General features: G+C 43.6%; 1 long non-coding RNA gene across 1 annotated transcript in view; it reads right to left on the bottom strand.

The window, feature by feature from the left end:
* Positions 1 to 2,073: 2,073 nt before the first annotated feature.
* Positions 2,074 to 8,389, bottom strand: part of LOC138471937 (uncharacterized) — a 201,988-nt gene continuing 195,672 nt past the window's right edge. The window contains exons 3-5 of the long non-coding RNA XR_011268537.1: positions 2,531 to 2,558; positions 2,326 to 2,393; positions 2,074 to 2,091 (exon numbers count right to left, since the gene is read on the bottom strand). This is a non-coding gene — a long non-coding RNA (uncharacterized lncRNA). The remainder of the gene's footprint in view (positions 2,092 to 2,325; positions 2,394 to 2,530; positions 2,559 to 8,389) is intronic.

Here is an 8,389-nt window from a genome sequence, read left to right as displayed (position 1 = left end):
AATAAAGTCCCCAACAACCCTTGGATGGAGGAGGAGAAACAAACGGAGAGCTGAGACTCAGACGTGAGAACGTCGACAAGGGGCGGAAGCATGCAAACCAGCGGAGCCGGCTGCAGCGCGAAATTAGGCACACGGCCAAGGGGATACCGTCCGCCAGATAAGGAAGCACACGAGGCTTGAGAGGCAAAGGTCGTGTGAAGTGAGCAGGACTTGGAGGCGTGACAAAGTATAGGAAATAGTGGGCATGGAGCCTGTGAACAGCTGCTGAGTCCAAGGACAAAGGGAGGACCGGGTGCTCCGCTCTCAGACCGAGAGCCAGAGAGAGAGCGAGAGAGATAGGGCAAGAGAGAGGGCCAAGACGAGCGGAACGCAAAGACTGCTAGCAACCAGTATGGAGGAGCGGCAAGCCATGAAGAATGCTGCCATCACTTATGAGACGGACCCTCACTTGAGTAAGCACCACAACACAGAAGGTATACGCACTGTCCAGGTTGGAGTGAATCAAAGAGAAGAGAGAACAAGTGGGGAAGAGGGAAAGACTACCCTAGCACCATCCAAGGGTCACATGGAGAGACGAGAAGAGAGAGCATGAGACATGGAGAAGGGTTACAGAGCCCGAGCAACCCGAGCAGCATAAGCTTCAAGAAGGGACGCAGGGACCCAAGAAAACCAAGACAGCCAGAAGGAGAGGGGAGTCATAAGAACCCTAAAGAACTCAGTTATTAGGTCTGGGGAACCCAAAGGAGCCACAGTGACATAATTAGCAGAGTGAAAAGCAGATAAAGGAGCACAGAGTCACTCAACAGTTGGTCGAAGTGGGGAATAGATCAACCAAGTTGGTGGAAAGGGATCCAGGAAATATCCCTCCACCTAAAGAAGTTTGGATATTTCATTTTTTCAGGAACTTGAGACTTTTTTGTTTGAACTTTAGGGAACTTTGACGCACTTCATAGACTGACAAACTGAGTAGTACTGTTACTTGTAACCATTGGATACAGACCCAGGAGGGATTCCTGGGACAACCGAAGATACCTTTGGGAAGAACCAAGAGTGCATGCAATCTACCTATTTCCTTTTACATTTTTGCTAAGTGGTAGGGCCAGCTTAGTGGATAGGTTTAGGCCGAGAAATATTTGTATTTTTTACTATAGATGAGCACCTGGAATGTTGGTCCAAAGAGCATCTTAGTTTAGTTTGGTTAGGAAGGGACCTCCCATTTGGTTATAGGATGAGTTTTCTTTTAATTTAAATAAACCTACATTCAAACATGTCCTCTGGTCCAAGTCCCTCTTCTAGGTTGCCACACCAGGGACCACGAACGAAGGTGGTGAGGCCCCGAGAACTGTGGGAAACAGTGTGCGGAAACTCCTCAAAACCCAAGATGAGAGCCAACATGAGAGTTCCCTAGAATTGTGGCGAAACAGTGTGCAGGAAACCCTTCAGCCCAGATACTCTAAGCTCACCAACTACGTTGTTGCATTTCTAGGTATGCCCCAGCTTTGAACTTACTGAGAACAAGACAAGCATTTTATTGGAACGCTGTTTACTTCCCGGGAGACAAGTTTCTTTTGTCGGGAGGATAGCTCAGGGGCAACGCGCTCACCTTGCAAGCAAGACGACGCGGAGCAACACAGGTTCGATCCCTGGGTCTGTGCTTGGAAAACTCTGGGTATTAAGCGTGTTATAAATAACCAATTATAATAATTATTATAAGAAGAAAGACTGTCGGCACAAAAAAGCTTAAGGGTACCTTTGCGCTTGCACACACACAAATTGAATAGGAGACTAAAGGCTGCGGGTTACTGGGAGGCGTGGATATACTGCCTATATACTCCACAGGAGAATCACAGTAAAGCTAAAGGTCCCAGAAACACTCCACCACAAAAAGTCGAGATTGTAATGCCAATTTGCATTTATTATGAAGATTGTCAGCCTGACCCGTGTTTCGAGCTATACATCTCTTCTTCCGAGGCCGATTGCACATAATTATATAATCAATAATTTGATGTATCAAACAATAGAAGCAACATATACATTCATGGTCCCCCGCCAAGTATGTAACAGGAGAGTGGTTAAACATTGAAATAAAAGCTGGGAAACAATAATTGGTTAGGCAAATAAAATGAACACATAATATACACACAAAATTGCGGGAAAATTGGAGATAAACAAGCAAATTAAACATAGTGTGGTCAACAGAAAAACAGAGAGAAAGACAAGGAAAAAATATAAGAGAATAGCATTAGTACTTTGCTCAGCTTGGTTGATGCGACCAGATAGTTACTCTACCAATTCAACGAAAAGGGGACGAGGGGGGAAATTTACCTTGTGTGATGGCACAACTTAAGTCCAAGTCTAGATATAGGCAAATTGCCTAAACAGCATAACAATTACTGAAATACAAAATGAACAATACATTTCAGCCACAGCACGTCGTCCAACTAGAGAGCCAATATAGCTATATTGCTGTCATTAGTTAAAGATTAAATGAAGGCGGATCACTATGTTAATACATCATGGATAGTCCTACCTCTCTCGCCTCGCAGTTGCGGAAAGTACTGAATATTAAAAAAGAGAGAAAGACTCAGATTAGGTATCCATGCCGGTCCTACTCAAATTGACAGTAATAGCAATGTTTGCATTTAAACCTGCAGCAGTGTGCAGGACCGCCTACAACTAGGCTATACCAAAGGTGCAAGCAACAACTAGATAGACATTGCAAGTGTAATTAAAATTTAAAAGTGGCTATGAAACAAGATATGTCCCGAGAGGTTATCAATACCAATTAGCTGTAAACAATATAACCAAATATTACTACGAGTTAAGGCGTGTAGCCTGCAAAGCAAGAATGCCTACGATCTCACTCCGAACTATTCCAGGCATTTCATCAAGGGCATCTGGACCAACTTAATTAGCATGTCCCAGTCTCAGTGACCGTAAGGCAAGTGTCTTACCTGGACGAGTTGTGAATTCACAATAGGTTTTACCCCCACCCCTCCCCCGAGCGCCAGCTTGCATTGTCGTGCGGTAGTAACTAATATGAATTTGGTGAGGGACTAGTCCTCACTGGTTGGTGCATGCGCTATGACCAACACGGTCCGCCATCTTAGGCGAGTCTGATCTGTTCATTACAATTCAAGTGAATGTTGGCCAACATAAATGTTGTCGACATAGCAATATTCTCTAACTTGGATGACCGACCATTCGTATAGTTGATGAATAAATATTGAGCGCAATTCGAATCTGAGATAACTATACGTGTGATAAATTATATTTCCCTACATTTATTTCAATGTGCAACCGCCCTCCTGTTACATAGTTGGCGGGGGACCATGAATGTATATATTGCTTCTATTGTTTATGATACATCAAATTATTGATTATATAATTATGTGCAATCAGCCTCGGAAGAAGAGCTGGATAGCTCGAAACACGTGTCAGGCTGACAATCTTCATAATAAATGCAAATTGGCATTATAATCTTGACTTTTTGTGGCGCAGTGTTTCTGGGAACTTTAGCTTTGCTGTAATAATTATTATAATTATAAGATGTCCTGCCACCACCGCAGAGGATAACTAGCCTGACAACTTTTAGATTAACTCAGACCATGCACCTTTGGTGTTTGTACACAACCTGTAGATATTTGTTAATAAAGCCTTTGTTAAGTATGTGTCCTTGTCTGGCCTCTTTGTTGATTAAATGTCCACCACGTCGCTATATATGAAAACAATAATCCAGTGTGGAAGCACCAATGTGTAGTAAAGCTCAGTGGCAACGCACTCCCCTTGGAAGCAAGACGACTCAAAGCAACAAAAGTTTGAATCCCGGGTCTGAGTTTAGAAACCTCTTTGGTATTAAGAGCATTATAAAAAAACAATTATAATGCCAAATAAAAACCCATCTACTTAATTACAGCTACAAAGGGTTGTCATTTCAAAACCTCAATGAGGGAATGCTCTCGACATCCAACCCAAGCAAACACAAAAAGGCCTCCCTGACACACATCTGCACTCCTGAGCGCAGGAAGAAAATAACCAATTTGCTTTCAGGGTAATAAAAAACAACTTAAACATGAAGCATCCATCACAATCAACTTAAAGGAATCTTCAAAAGGATGCATCTGTATCATAGGATGTCGCACGGTGGATTAGGCAAATAACTTTTTATTTTTTTTAACATAATGATTGAGGCAACACATTAGGCAATTCATTTTGCACACAAAAGTTATAACAATATTTAATCATTCAAGTTGGTCAGTTGTGAATCATCTATATACATTATGGTTAGCATTTTCGCAGTTACTAATCATGTGATCAATTTTTTTGAATTCCTGCAACTCCATGGGATTGCTGAAGGTAATATGATACAAACATGTGTTAAGACTAGCCTGTCTCATCCATTTAATCAGAATTATCATACATTGTCTACTCCGTCAGAATTCTGCAGTAAACTGTCAGGAACCGCCAAGGTTCAGGGGACGCTTGCCACCGCTGTTCCTGACTATTGCCCTGGCGACTGGCGGGGGAACGCCGCCCGGACTATACTACCTAGCATCCGCCGCTGGATGTCGCGTAAACCAACGTGACTCATCAGCAACGTGCAAGTTCAGCGTGCCTTCTACCTAAACCGGGATGAAGAGGATGGAGTGGTGCTTTTCAATATAACCTGCTAGTAGTATTTGTACTGTTTGATTTCCTGTTTGATTTCCTCGATTCAGACTGGGTTAGGTTTTCTTTGGCTTGCCATCCTGTTATCACACTGAACTTCTGTTAGATTATTGTGGCTTTGACCTGGACTGCTATCGGATTCCCTTTGCTTTACTGAACTTTGGATTGTCTTGGTGTTTGACCTGGATTGTTATTGGACTTCCTTGCCTCGCGCCGTACTGCTATCTGGATTGGATCAGACAACAGACTTTTCTTTTGATTGCTTTACTCCTGTTGTGGATGTGCTGCTTGGTCGTGCCCTCATACGTTTGGGGTTGGCTTCTGCTTCTTTTTTCTGAATTAGTCCTCAACACCATTCTCTGCTTCTTGGATATTCACGGATCCGGTTTCTTCCACCATCAGCCTGCAACAGGATCATCTTGCATCTTGAACAGCCTGCTTCAGGAACAGGTAGGACAAGGGAAAAGTGTAGCAACACAGATCGGGTGGCGTCAATGGGGGCCTGCAGTAACCTATTGTTACTTCTCTTACTTCTTCTTGGGTAGAATCAGTTCCCTCCCAACTTTTCCGCAGAGCCCTCTGCTGCCTGTGTTGACTATTTCACGGGGTGGAGCTCTCGGAAAAGAGTGTCAATCATGTTATCACAATACCTGGTGTGGATTGGCACCAGGGTCTGACATCAGCTCATTCCCTAGGTTTATTCTCCAATTCCCCAAGATTGTCTTAATTGTGTGATATATGAGATGCATATACCTCTCAAACAGAACTTAATTGCATCCCTTGTACACATATTTACCTAAGAGAGGGTATTTCGAAGGATTAAAGGGCACACAATCCACATGAATTCCAAAGCTTTTAGAGAAAATCTAGATATGACCCAAGATCAAGCACTCCCCACTGAACAGACATTCTGAATGGAGAAATACCACATAATTGATCCCATGCTCTTCATATCAACACTTTTTTGAACGAAATACATGTCCATCCCATTGCAACAATGATACATGCCCACACGTTCACACTCTAGAAGTACAGACACATCTCAAATCTTTATGCGATTTAGAGGAAAGAACTGCACTTTACTTTAAACAGATTGTTTGGAATCCACCAGAGGACTGTTTCAAAGCACAACCATAGTGAGGTAGAAAAAGTCTAGGGCTTCTTAGTGGCATTCTGGTTTTCTTTTCCTTATGGCTGATTTTCTGCGTTTGCTGACCCTGTGCCTGGCTCCCCTTGCTTTGCACTAGGTACTGTTGCTAGCTACTGGTTTTCGATCATGGGCCTGTTTATCAGGTTATTTCTACGTCTCACTTTGTACTCTAGCTGCTTGTTCATTTTGCCACTGGCATGTAATTTGGATTTTACATCACTTCTCCGTCTACATTTTAGGTGCTACCCGCTTTTAGTCATACCACTGTATTTCCACACCGGTTCGGTCCTTATTACAGCTTCTTTGTTTAGTTCTTACCCGACCACAAACTATGGTAGACTATGAAACTGGTACACAAGAACACAGTCCTAACTTTAGATTAGGGCTTTGATCTCTCTGCTACCTTGTTTTGCTTTCTTGGACCCTTGCACTGGAGATGCATTCTATGTTTGTGTATTCATACCTCTGTAGCCGGATAACGTTTCTCCAACTTCTGTGTTCTGACCTGAGTAAATCACTGTATTTTGGAAACTATCTGGTCATTGAAGCACTTGACAAAATGTAGTAAAAAAGTACTAAAACAAAAAAAAAAGTATTGGTTAACACAATGAGTTAGAATGCGAAGAGTTTACTGGAATAAGCTACAATGGAAGAGCGCAGCCCGGATAGAATTACTGAGTGAAGAGAGGGAGGATGAGGAATGGATAGGCAAAGAGGAGGTATTCCACAGCCTTGGGATGCTGAGTTCAAACAAACAAAGCCAGAAAGGTACATGGAGAGCTTGTGGGATGATTGGGCAGAACTGAAAGGCAGTGCAGATTTAATAGTTAAGGTTGAGGAAAACAAAAATAAGACAGATAGGGTATGCTGAAACAGACATTTAAAGAAAAAACGAACACAACTGAAGACAAGGCAGCTAAGATGTATAAGCAGCAGATGTATGCCGATGGGCATAATATAAGGAGATCAATCACAGAACTGAAAATGGGTTTCAAATGCATTTTTTCCAAGTGTTTAAAGTGTACACTCAGTGTGGCAACAAAATACTGCATAAATTAACACAACAAAATACGGATGAACAGTTTCCTAAAAGCAACATTTGAAGAGAAAATCTGGAAGGCAAAAGGGGTCTCACAGTTTGTACATAACTAGGGCAGCTTCAGTGTGCCTTGTAGAGCACACAAGATAACTATGAAGCTCCGCCGGAGAAGGGGCAGCACCCCCAGCTTCAGATGAGTGCCTTTTGTTAGAGTAAGAAGCAGCCCCTTTTTTGACCTACCTTCCGCTTTGCTTACATATAGGGGCACTACTCCCGTCAATGTGTTTGAGGCCATGATTCCAACTTGTAGTTCACAAGCAACACTGCTTGTTGTCAGTTTAGATTGCACAAGATGGGGAGGAGGGACGGAATCATAACACACATTGCAGTTTTTGGGCACCTGTGCTCAGCACCAACCAGAGTTTTCAAGATTCTCAAGCAGCACATTTCGGTAGTCCAAAAAGAGTGGATCAATGATTCTAAGTCAGACAACAACACAATGTGACGGAAAACTTTGGCTATTCCGAGATAAAAAACAGCCCAACTGTTATAGAGGTCCAAGTGTGTGAAAAGGTATGCTGACAGAAAATAGAGTATTAGCATTCAGTCTGCCCAATGTGTGTCTAGTTGGAGCTGACAGATGCAGGTAAGGAAGGAGCTGTGTGGGTTAAAGGACAGAGCAAGTTCAGTGATCATGCATAGATCATCAAAGGAAATAACTAGCAGGAGGAAATAAACAGGCTATAGAAAAGGACAAGTAAATAGGCAAACATTTAGTTATCAATAAATAGAGTAAAAGAGGAAAAATCAATCAGATAACCACATATAAATGTAATGCACGGCCAAAAGAACAGATGTAGTATTATAGATGGAGGACAATAGAATTCTCATTATTGACCCCTCAGCAACACATATTGCGAAATTGGAAAATGGTGAAGAGATTCACCAATTTACAAAACTGCAGAGGAAAGGTTAGAAGGATATGCATAGAAATAAGAAAGGTACCCTAGAGACACCACGAGCAGAAAGTGTATTAAGCAAAATGAGATGGGACAGTAGCAAAACCACAAGAAATATAAAGTAAGATCGGGGGGCGCTCGTGACAAGATGGCCACTCTCCTTTGAGCTCCATGAGCGCCAGTGTGGAGGAGAAGGCCAGGATCCGCTGGCAGTCTGTTGCCGAGAGTTCCAACGACCTGGAAGTGGGTCAGAAGTGGTCATGAACTGGCTGCCCGACTTTGAGCTTGCAAGACCGTGGCCCTGCAGAGAATGGAGGAGTGGGGTGCCGCACCCCCCACCCACATGCCCCCTCCCAAGCCAGCCTATGGCCGCGCTTGCTGGGGCCTGGAGAGGTGACCTGGAGTGGTGAGAGAGTGGTGACAGCGGCAGGCCAAAAGGAGCGGGCGGGAGCCCACCGGGAGCCCACCCCCCACGGCCTCAAAGTAGAGGTGAGAGCTGCAACGATGGACAAAAGCAGCATCCCCGGCTGGAGGGAGGCAAGCTCTCCGGCGCTCCCCTGAGGTTGGTCCAGG

Source organism: Ambystoma mexicanum, chromosome 8, assembly GCF_040938575.1.
Source record: "Ambystoma mexicanum isolate Mex_15411 chromosome 8, UKY_AmexF1_1, whole genome shotgun sequence".
In the NCBI taxonomy this organism is placed as follows: domain Eukaryota; kingdom Metazoa; phylum Chordata; class Amphibia; order Caudata; family Ambystomatidae; genus Ambystoma; species Ambystoma mexicanum.
This window is presented reverse-complemented; position numbering and strand designations above follow the sequence as displayed.